We start from the raw sequence: 12,415 nt of genomic DNA, 5'->3' as shown, positions 1-12,415 counted from the left end.
ACACTAAACATGCTAATGTTTCGGAACAAATTGGTAAACTTTATTTCTCCCGCCTGATGAGGAACAGTTTTTTTTTATATACCAATTTGCTTCGAAACATTAGTATGTTTAGTGTAGCGAGTATGTAACAGTTGTCCATATAAATAAAAATGATATATTTGGCTCTTTTTATTGAGCACTTTTAATTCATGGGTTTTATTTCCTGAATACCTTTAACCGGATATATATATATATATATATATATATATATATATATATATATATATATATATATGTGTGTGTGTGTGTGTGTGTGTGTGTGTGTGTGTGTGTACATATACTTACATTTATATATTTATGTATATATTGTAATTTTGATTTATAAATAACTAAATTTAAAAAAACATTCTCAAATAATCCGTCCCTATATAAGAGAGATAGTCAGCCAATGAGAGAAGAGGAAATCAGACACATTATATCTCTGTCATTTTGCACACACACACACCACCGCCACCTTGTGACTCCTCCTTGATGTCAGTATTTTCACTGGAGAATAAACTTCGTTTCGAGTAATCCATTTATGTTACCTGTTATTTAAAAGTACAAACCACTTTTTTGTGTGTTGGCGTCTGATTGGGAATACACACATAATTGTACAGTGTTGTGAATAACACAACACATCTACAATTTAAAAAAACGCATTTTCTAAGTTCGCTACGCCAGGTCACAATGTTTGCATTGTCTGAATTAATTATTACAAAACTAAGTTCATCTATCTTTGTTTCCCTATTTTTCCTTTATATTTTTATTACACAAAATGCATCTTAAGATATTCTCTAATTTTTATATTAGGTTATGTTTTCCATGGAACTTGAGGGAAAAATGAATTGTAAATTCCATACCATTTTGTAAATCACACTCTTAAACAATTATACATTTATTTTAACCACGTTCTTAACACGTTAAAACGTATTAAATTTTTACACATGATACTCTTCCCAGTGATTAAAATGTAATTTGAACTGAAACGAAACAGAAATCATAAACTGACTGAAGAAAATCAGTTGAAAGTACTTGCAAAAACAACAGATGGGAGAAAACTATTACGGAACTATCCTACACAAATTCGATCGATACATAAGAACGACCATTCGAAAAATGGAAAAATTACAAAAAAAAAAAAAAACGATCAATTAAGCAAAAACACTGCATGCTATTTAACAATATCTGTCTGAATATATATATATATATATATATATATATATATATATATATATATATATATATGTCTTGGATTATTTTAAAAACACTTTTTTTGAAACTTTCATTTATATAAATATAATTCATTTTTTAGTCCTTCGTTGGAAAAATTTTTCAGAAAGTCATTTAATTTTCTGCAATCGCAGAATCAACTTGATTTTTAGAACCCACTCTAGTCTAAAGTTTTTCAGAATCATCAGTTGTTTACCATGAAAGACTGTTTTAGGGATTTTAAAACAAAACAGTATATTAAATCATAGCTCCCCAGCAGTGTTGATCAAACACCTATTTCCACTTAATAAAAGAACAGAAAATGTACCGAATATTGAATCTAGTTGTTTTACTCCAGATTAATTTAATTATGTTATCAAAAATTGTTTCCGTACCTGTGTAATTTGTTGCTATCTCCAAAAAAAGAAACTATATTATTTTATTATTTACGAATCTACTGTATTAATATGGTTCGAATGAATCCACTATACGTACTTATTACTTCTTTTCTTTGTTATTAATATTCTATTTATATATTAAAATTCTTAATTATTTATTTGTCTATATTTAGTAGTTTATTTAAAAATATATAAAAAGTTAAATAGTTTGAAAATAATGATACGGTTTTTTTATACATTAATATAGTTTTGGATTCCTTCTTTTAATGTACTTTTATTAGTTTTATATGATTTAAAAGCATCACGATATCGGACGAATTCTTTATTTAACTCTTTAAATAATTATTTTTTATCATCTTGCGTAAGGATTCGAGAGATATAAAATCTTCTAATTTTAAATTAATGCAAAAATCTCAAACGTAATGTTCGATGATGAGTCGCAGGTTAATCATGTATTCATATATACAGATGATAATGTTTGTATAAATAAATTTTACTACATATATATTTAACCACAGTTTAATTCGATGTTATTATTTATATTTAAGTAACCAATGAAGTTTAACGAGGTTAATACAAGAGTTCCCAGTATATTTATTAGTGATGGGAAGATTCCAATATTTTTCCCGATTCCGATACAATTACCGATTTCGAGTTAAATTCCCGATTCCGATACAATCCCTGATTCCGATTCAGATTCTTTGTAAATCTCTAATTATTTACCTATGGGATTGTTTTTTCCCCACGATTTTCGTAAAAACACGTTTAATACACATATATTTTCTTAAACGTCAAAATACACTTGTGGAGGAGGATCTATCGGTTTTAGCTTTACCCTGTAATTTACAATCAATAAATATTTTTTTATTTAATCATTATTACCGGCAATGGAAGATTTTGGTATAAACAAAATCAAATAAAAAAGACAATTAAAAGAATCGTTTTGGCATCGAAAATATGCATCAATTTTTCCGATTCCGATACACCTAACTCTTCCGATTTTTCCGATTTCCGATTCCGATTCCGATTAATCGTCGCAACACTAATATATATATATATATATATATATATATATATATATATATATATATATATATATATATATATATTATGACTGTGTAGCAACATACTACCGCTAATGTAAAATCAAATAAAGAATATATATACAGAAACATGTTAGATAGAGGGGCTAGCAATATCGATCAACTGCGCATGGATTATTTTCGCGGAAAGAGTTGGGGAATCTCCAACCACGCCTCTCCTGAGTCAGCAGTTTTAAATACCAGTGGCAACGGTTGGTTATGGACGACTGGAAGCAATGCCAAGATAAATGAAGCATAAGTGAAGATAACATACAACGCCTATAATTCGCAAATGGTCACTCATTTATAACTAGCCATGCTCAATGTGGCTTAACTACGGTGATATGACGATAACCGGTGTGTCAACGTAATTATACGGTGATATATATATATATATATATATATATATATATATGTGTGTGTGTACGCACACATATGATGAGAATCTATCTATATATATATATATATATATATACACGCATCATGCGAATAATGTATACATATATGTATATTCATATATGCATATATATACTTATACACACGCACTCACACTCACATACACATACACACGCGCTCACACACATATACATACAGACACACACACACACACACACACATATATATATATATATATATATATATATATATATATATATATATATATATATATATACAAACCTTACTTCAGACAAAGACGGCTAGCTGAATAGATCGACGTGTTTTGTTAATGTTAATTTAAAAGAACTATGGAAATAGATATATGGGAGGCAATACACCATTTGCCCTAATCTTATTAGACCACATCGCAATATAACTCTACTGTGTGTAGCAGTCATTTTTCTACTAGAAACTTATACTCGTTCCCCTGCTTAGGATACGCCTACAAGACGGCATCCAATTTAGACGTTAATAAAACGGAGGCAATCATCGCGGGCGAACTTCATGGTCGATTTGCATTAAGAAGCACCAGACCCCGACAAGATATTCCGTTGTTTCGTTTAGCTTTCTTTCATCATTTCTTGCCGCCATAATTGATTTTATTACGTCTTCGTGTATTCGCCAGTTTAGACTTTCTTTTTATCTCATATTTTTATCATTTTTCATTTGTGGCTTTCGCTTATTATTGGCTCAAATTAAATATTTCGTCTCGTGATTGGAGAGGAAAGTTTGGTAATTAAGCGCTCAGCATCGCCATTATATTTACTTATAGTTTTTGGTTTTTTCTTGTTTCAATATTTAGATATGCGCAGAAAATCAAATGATGGTAGCTTGCTGGTAGTCAGGACTTAATCGTTGTAAGGAAGCACAACTATATTCATGCATTGATTTTTGTGTTATTTTACTTTACGACTTATCAACATTAACGTGTTGTTTAATACCGAATCCAGTCGTTTGAGTATACGCTTTTTTATGCTTCTAGTTCATATCTTCAAATATTTATTCGTGGCGTAATTTTTGGTTATTCTGTCGAGGAAAAAGTTGCTTTGTTTTGGGCAAAACATGATTGAGTTTTACAAAATGGACAAAAAACAATGGCATCAATATTTGGTGTATTTTTGGTCAGGAAGCAAGAATCTCTAAATAGTTGTATCTGGTAGCACCAGTATTCATTAATTTTATACAATATTGAACGTAACTGGCTAAAAAGTGCTACAATAATCATAAATTGTGCAGAAAATCAAATGGTTGTAAGTGACGATTATTCAGGAGTAGAATATTACCGAATAAAATACGCTACTATAACTATAAAGTTTATACTATACTAGCAGTTAAACCCGGCTTTGCTCGGGCCCTCTGTACTGTTAATAACTTTATGTATATATATATATATATATATATATATATATAAAAGTATATATTAAAAAGTTTGACTCATGTCCAAGTAACCTACATCTAAAATTTCAAGTGTTTAGACACAAACTTGGCGAAGAAGTTTGGTAGAGTCTGCAAAGGTCGACTCTTTCAACTGTGACCTTTTGACAGTTAAACTTTTGCCCAAATTTAATTAAAAAGCTTGCATGTCTGAATACACGTTATGTAAAATTTCAAATGTTTAGACCTAAAATTGACTGAAGAGTTTGCTAGAGACCGCAAAGGTCAAATCTTTTGAACTTTGACTCCCCCCTGGCACATAAATCTTTGGCCAAAAACCGATAAAAAAAGCTTGCCCTATGTCTGAATACACTTTATGTAACATTTCAAATGTTTAGACCAAAAATTGGCTGAGTAATATGGTAGAAACCGCAGACGTCATTTTCTTTTTAAATTGAACCCCAATTTTGACCTCCTAACATTTATTGTTTTGGGCTTAAATCAAATTAAAAAGTTTGATCCATATCCAAGTAACCTACATCTAAAATTTCAAGTATTTAGATCCAAAATTTGTGAAGGAGTTTCGTAAAATAGTTTAACTTTGACTCCTTGACAGCTAAATGTCTGGGTGACAAATCAATACCCCTATGTCAAATCTCGAGTCTGTAGACTGAAAATTGACAGAGTAGTTTGGTAGGGAAATGTACACACACAGACACTCACACGCAAACAATTTCACTTTTATAGATATATAGATAGATTGCAATATTCAGATGTGTCAAAAAGTCAAATGGTTGTAGATGACGGGTATTCTGGAAATAAACGTTACTGACTAAAAAGCGCTACTATAATCATACATTTTATACATATATATATATATATATGATGATGGACTCTCCCGTCGATTTCGACGTATGAGGTTCAGACAACCCATATTTCTAAAACTCATTTATGCTTTTGCCTCTGATGACTTTTTAGTCCAGCAAGGGACTTGCAGACAAGGCCACAAATAGAACATGAATCTGGATTTAATGCTGCAGATATTGGTTCGGCTGGTAGTCGTTTTGCTCTTACAGATTGAAACCTCTGGAGACCTTCAAAACACCTTGATCTCCATCCTTTTCGGTCATTCACCTCATCTTCAAGACTCCTGTATGGTATGTTCACTGCAGACAAGTTACTCTTCAACTTGTCCTTGTACCTAAGCCAAGGACGTCCGACAATTATTTTACCACCCTCAAATTGACTGTACATCGCAAGTTTTGGAATTCTGTGATTGGGCATCCTCAATACATGACCAGCCCACCGCAATTGCGATTGAATAAGGAATAATTCAATGCCAGATATTTTGCATTTTGTGAATAATTCGGCATTTGATACCTTGTCGCGGAGGCTAAGACCACATATGGAGCGTAGACAGCTTTTGTGGAAAACGTCCAGCTGATTAATGTGATGTGATATATATATATATATATATATATATATATATATATATATATATATATATATATAATATGCTAAGACCATTTTCTGTTCCCAAAATGGTCTTAATGTTTATATCTTATTACTTATTTATTTTGGTCCCGTTACGCACATCAATCCTTTTGGGATTTGTAACAGTGTTTTACAAAAGAAAGGGGTGCTACATTATGTGGATAGTTTTAGGTCCTTCGTTCAAGCAATTGTAATGTGACTGTGTGTGTGTGTGTGTGCCACATATAGTTCTTCTTGGCTTACATGGCTACACGCCCCGACTTGCGACTTTAGACTTGTTTTCCGCTCTCTTTAAATGCGTCTCCTGTAATACAGCAATTATAATGTCTTTTTTTGAACGGTTGGGGGTATAATTAAGCTTAATCTTTTTCACCATATTACTTTCTTGAGGACGCCACGCTTGAAAATCCGCACCCCCCGCAACCCTAACTAACTCACTCGATTCCTGTTGCAACATAATATCATTTTTTTGCGACTAAAACTGACTTGTTTGGATTGTTATCGTTTCCACATTCTTTTTCTGTCACAGAACATATCACAAGTATAACTAGCAATGATTTCTCGCTGATTGTTAATGCTATAAACACTGAGACGGAAAATAAAACAAAAGTCCCAAATGGTCACCCATCTGGTACTGGTCATGCTCATTATTGCTTACCTTCGGCGGTCTGACAGGAAATGGTATGTCAAACGTCAATCAGTAAAATAAGATCAATAATACAAATAAATAATTTAACACCAGACGAAATTGCATTTATACATGATTCATTTTAAAGGACTTTGGAATTTCATAAAAGGACAATAGCTTCGCGCACAGCACCGAGGAGGTACAGCAAGTAATAAATAAACAACATACGAAAGACATTTGAAATGTAATTCCTTTATTTTTTTATTCGGCCAGAATGAGTCAAGTGGGATTGCAAATTACATTGTTATTATGAATAAACTATGCATTTATCACCTGAAAGTTACATTTCTCTGTTGCAGATTTTGACAGTGTGAAACTTCTGTCATGTATGTGCGTCAGAAACAAAGAAGCGTCATTGGATTCTTGGCAAAAGTGCATTGAGAGTTTTGCAGCACTGAAAACCTCTCGTTTTACTAGTTCCGCTCATGTCTGCGTAAAATATACATGGGTGCCCGGCGTTGCCCGAGTGTTTGAAGGTGTGTATTAAGCAAAAGAAAAAAGTAGCAGTTGGCAGGTAGGCTCGAACCTGTACCGCGAGGAAGGAAAAGAATGTGAAACAAAAACGTGACGTCTTTGCTGTTGCGCCCATCGTCAAACCAGATGTAATGTTGGTTTAAATTAAGGATAGTCAATCGGAAAGAGGAGATGGCTTTTGAAAATATCGGCGAAAAAAGCGACTCCTCCCTGTAGAAAAGAGGCCAGCCCAGGGTGCAGAAATTAATGTTTTTAGCCAATATATCGATATTTGTCGTCCGAAGCGTCGAGCTTTTAAACGATATCAATCTCGTGAAAATCAGTCGCCTCTGTCGAAAGTTTTAGGCAGATATACAAACATACATATATACATTTAAACAGACAGGTGATATCTTATAGAAGATGTTGCTTCGTATGAGTTTTACTGAAATATATATCGTAAGTGAAAAACAGACTCTTCTTAAATTTCAATTACATGAAATCAATTTATTTATCAATTATCAATGGGAAAATGTACACTATTACTTTTTATTGAATTTTTATTCAGATAATTATCTTTATTGGTAAATGAATCACCATGAACTTCTGATTAAGTCACTTCCTTTTTATAACTATCGCAAGATAAAAACTGATTCTCATAAACTTATGACTAAATAAAAAATATTGGTGCTTATTTAAATTGCACTTATCCCCTATATAATATTTTGGTTTCCGAAATTCCTTTCCGGACGAAAGTACCGAGGTTTCCAACAAGAGATGCCACATAAAAATTTATTATGTTTAGCCTATTAGCGAGTATCTGTTGTAACTTCAGAACGTCGTTATAGACACAGTTAGTCGTTATGTAAAAATCCTATGTTACATCGTATGAGCAACATCATCACGATCGCAACCATCTTTAGACGAATACTTCCTATTTCTCCTCTACTGCTCTCTGTCATTACCCTGAGCTATTCTGCACTTGGGAAATATATGGGATTCCACCCTTAGTACCTGGATTATAAACTCATATTTTTTTTCTTTTTCCGTTTCAAAAAATAATAAATCTTTCCAGAAAAAAAAAATAAATAAAAAGTGTCCTTCTGATTGGATAATCTCTGGCCATTATTATTCTCCGAAATAACAGTATTAGCATGTTAATCGAACGCCTATGTACCATTCAAACATGGCGTTGCAATGATACCTACTTGTGCGCTATGAGTAAACTGCTCGCTCGCTCGATTTGTACTTTAGTTTCAGTAATTAATTATATTTTATACAAACATAGTCACGTTTTTTAGGTGATTCCTTAATATTAACTTATTTAAACCCCTGCGATATACTTGACTCTCACGCTGTGCATATTCTTTCCCACTCTCTCTCCCTCTATCTCATACTCCCTCTATCTCTATCTCATTTCGAAGAACAAAACAAAAATTTAATTCTTCTCTTTCTTACTCACTTAACAATTTACGATTTTCATAATCATTTTTTTTAGATTTTCTAAAAAAAAAAAAAAAAAAATATTCTGTAGAACAAAAAACATAATGATGAAAATCTTGAAAAAATAAAAACTGTACTCATATAAAAAAAATTACAGTTAAAAATAAAACATTCATCTTTTTCTTAAAAAAAAATAAACAAAACAATTATATTCAGTCATTTTACGGTAGGGATTTTGTTATTTTTATTTAGAATAATTCTATTTTTCCGGGTTTTTTGTTTGTTTTGCAATAAGTCTGCGTCTGTTTCTGCGCTCAGTTTAATTGCCGTTCGCGCTCGAATCATGATTGCCGAGAATCCTTGTCATATGCTGCAAGAATACCTGTTTAGATATTTTCCATTTTTTGCCCCAATTGACCGACCTACACGCGTGTTTTCAAGTGAGTTTCTGATTTTAGTCACAATTACCGATTTTTTACACCAATTACCTAAGCTACAGTTTTAACGTAAATTTCATTTAATAGCGAGTTAAATTCGGTCTGGTATTTTATTTTTCCCTCTGATTCTTGAGATTATATTTTTGTTTTTGTGGGATGTAAATTTGTAAATAAGGTCCACTCCAAAATTTTCTTTAGAATGACTGCTTTTGAAGGTTCTTGACAATGCTGATTAAGAAAATCTCATTCAAATTCTGCGGTTACAAGTACTTACAGAAATATAAAGATCTGCTTATGCACGTGCGATAAATAAATCTACTTTTCTCCTACCGACACTGACATCCCAAATTTTTTTTAGCATTTGCGGGTGGGTATACTGACAACGATTATCGCAGTAAAATTTTGGGAAATTATTTTTCCACATCCCCCAATAAACAGGGGGTTATCTAATCCGAAACTGTTATTCCAGGTGGATGTTGGGGTGTCTATTCAGAAGGCCGTTCTTAATATGGTGAGGTGGATGGTGTCTATTTCGAAAGCCGTTTTTAAAACAGGGAGTTCGGGATGTCTATTCCAAACGCCGTTCATTACGTGTTAAAAAGCAAAGAAATGAAGTTTAAAAAGTCGTAATTGCTTTGTTTTCAACGTTAAAAAAGACGACATAAAACTGGAAGTTACTTTAATACTATTGGTAGAAGAGTTGAAAAGAAGTGTAAGACTTGAAAAACAACCGGAAACAGCTAGGACTGCTTCCACTAATTTAGATTACTCTAAACAATCCATATACAGGGAGCATCCTTAACATCCGGAGCATGTTTTTATTTTCCATTATCATTAGACAATTTTCGTACTTTTAGGAATTTATACTGATTTACGCATTCCCTTGATTTCTTTTTTTAGATTCAAACAATACCTGCATGTTATTGCCCCAAACCATCACTAATCGCCAATGAAAGCCAGATGATTTCATTTCGGCCACAGCCACCATTTCAGATTAGTTCAACATGACAGTTGGTTCCTTACGTCCTTGGGATTTAATTTATTGAAACTTTAATGTCTAGCAGGCGACTTTATAAACATCCAAACAATTGTTATTTTTATGACATGTGCTCGACTGAGTTTCAAATTAAGCTATTCCTACAGTAAAATATGTATAAGAAATCTCACCTAAGTGCGATCACTGTAAATAGTTTCTTTTTCTCTCTTTTTCTACGTTAAACACACTGAAACTTCCATGAACAAAGTTTATTTCCTGAAACAGCCTCCCTGCGGAACGCAATACCGCGATATTGTTTCCTGGCTGACTACATAATTTTTAAGTCTAATGAACATAAATTGTTGTTGAGCTGCCTACTTAACTAATCAAATTCTGCATTACAATCATTAGAAATATTCACCATCATAAGACATCATAACCATCATTTTAAATCATCACCAGCAATCGCAATCACCATCATTAGCAATCATCACCATTATTACCAATCATCATTATCATTAACAATAATCATCACCATTAGCAATCATCAACATTATAACCCATCATCACTATCATTAACAATACACACAATACATTAGCAATCATCACCATCATTACCAATCATCACCATCATCAGCAATCATCACTATCATTACCAATCATTATCATCATTACCAATCATCACCATAATTAGCAATCATCGCAATTATTATCAATCATCACTATCATTACCAATCATCACCATCATTCGCAATCATCATCATTACTAATGATCACCATCATTACCAATCATCACCATCATTACCAATCATCACTCATTATCAATCATCACTATCATTAGCAATTATCACTATCATTACAAAAAATCACTATCATTAGCAATCAACATCATTAGAAAACATCGCCATCATTACCAATCTTCAATACCATTACCAATAAAATACATCAATAGACATCATCACCACCATTACCAATCATCACCATCATTAGCAATCATAATAATCATTACCAATCCTCAACATCATTACCAATCATCACCATCATTACAAATCATCAACATCATTACCAATTATCAGGACCATTAGCACTCATCACCATCATTATAAATCATCAACATTATTAGAAATATTAATCATCATTATTAATCATCAACATTATTACCAATCATCACCATCATTAGAAACCATCACGATCATTTGCAATCATCAACATCATTACCAATAATCACCATCATTACCAAGCATCACTATCATTAGCAATCATCACCATAGTTACCAATCATCACCATTATTACCAACTATGTCTGTCATTAGCAATCATCACCATCATTACAAATCATCACGATCACTACCAATAATCACTATCATTAGCACTCATTACTATCTTTACCAAGCTTCACTATAATTACCATCACCACTATCATTAGCAAGCATCACCATCATTAGCAATAATCACCATCATTACCAAACATCATTTTCATTACAAATCATCAACATCATTACCAATCATCACAATCATTAGCAATCGTCACTATCATTACCAATCATCACTATCATTTGCAATCTTAACTCATTAGCAATCATCACCATCATTAGCAATCAACAATCATCATTAGCAATCATCATTATCATTACCAATCATCATCACCGTTAGCAATCATCACCATCATTACCAATCAACCCTATTATTAGCAATACACGCCGTCATTTCCAATCATCACGATCATTAGCGATCATAATAATCATTACCACTCATTATCATCATTACCAATCATCATCATCATTAGCAGTCATCACCATCATTACCAATCATAACTATCATTTGGAATCATCGCCATCATAATCAATCATAACTATCATTACAATCATCATCATTACCAATTATCACCAACATTACCAATCATCACTCATTACCAATCATCACTATCATTAGCAATTCTCACTATCATTACGAAACATCACTATCATTAGCAATCTTCACTACCATTACCAATCATCACCATCATTAGCAATCATAATCATCATTACCAATCCTCAACATCATTACCAATCATCACTATAATTACAAATAATCAATATCATTACCAATCATAAGTGCCATTATCAATCATCAGCATCATTATAAATCATCAACATTAATAGCAATCATAATCATCATTATCAATCATCAACATTATTACCAATCATCACCATCAAAATAAATTTTACACCATCATTTACAATCATCATCATTACCAGTCATCACTATCATTAGCAATCATCCCCATAGTTCCAATCGTCACCATCATTACCTACTATATCTGCCATTAACAATCATCACCATCACTAGAAAGCATCACGATTATTACCAATCATCACTATCATTACCATAATTACTATCATTAGCAACCATCACCATCATTA

This window comes from Euprymna scolopes, chromosome 6, assembly GCF_053919585.1.
Source record: "Euprymna scolopes isolate OS-2025 chromosome 6, ASM5391958v1, whole genome shotgun sequence".
NCBI classification, from domain to species: Eukaryota; Metazoa; Mollusca; class Cephalopoda; order Sepiida; family Sepiolidae; genus Euprymna; species Euprymna scolopes.
The sequence above is the reverse complement of the archived record's forward strand: the minus strand, read 5'-3'. Positions refer to the sequence as shown.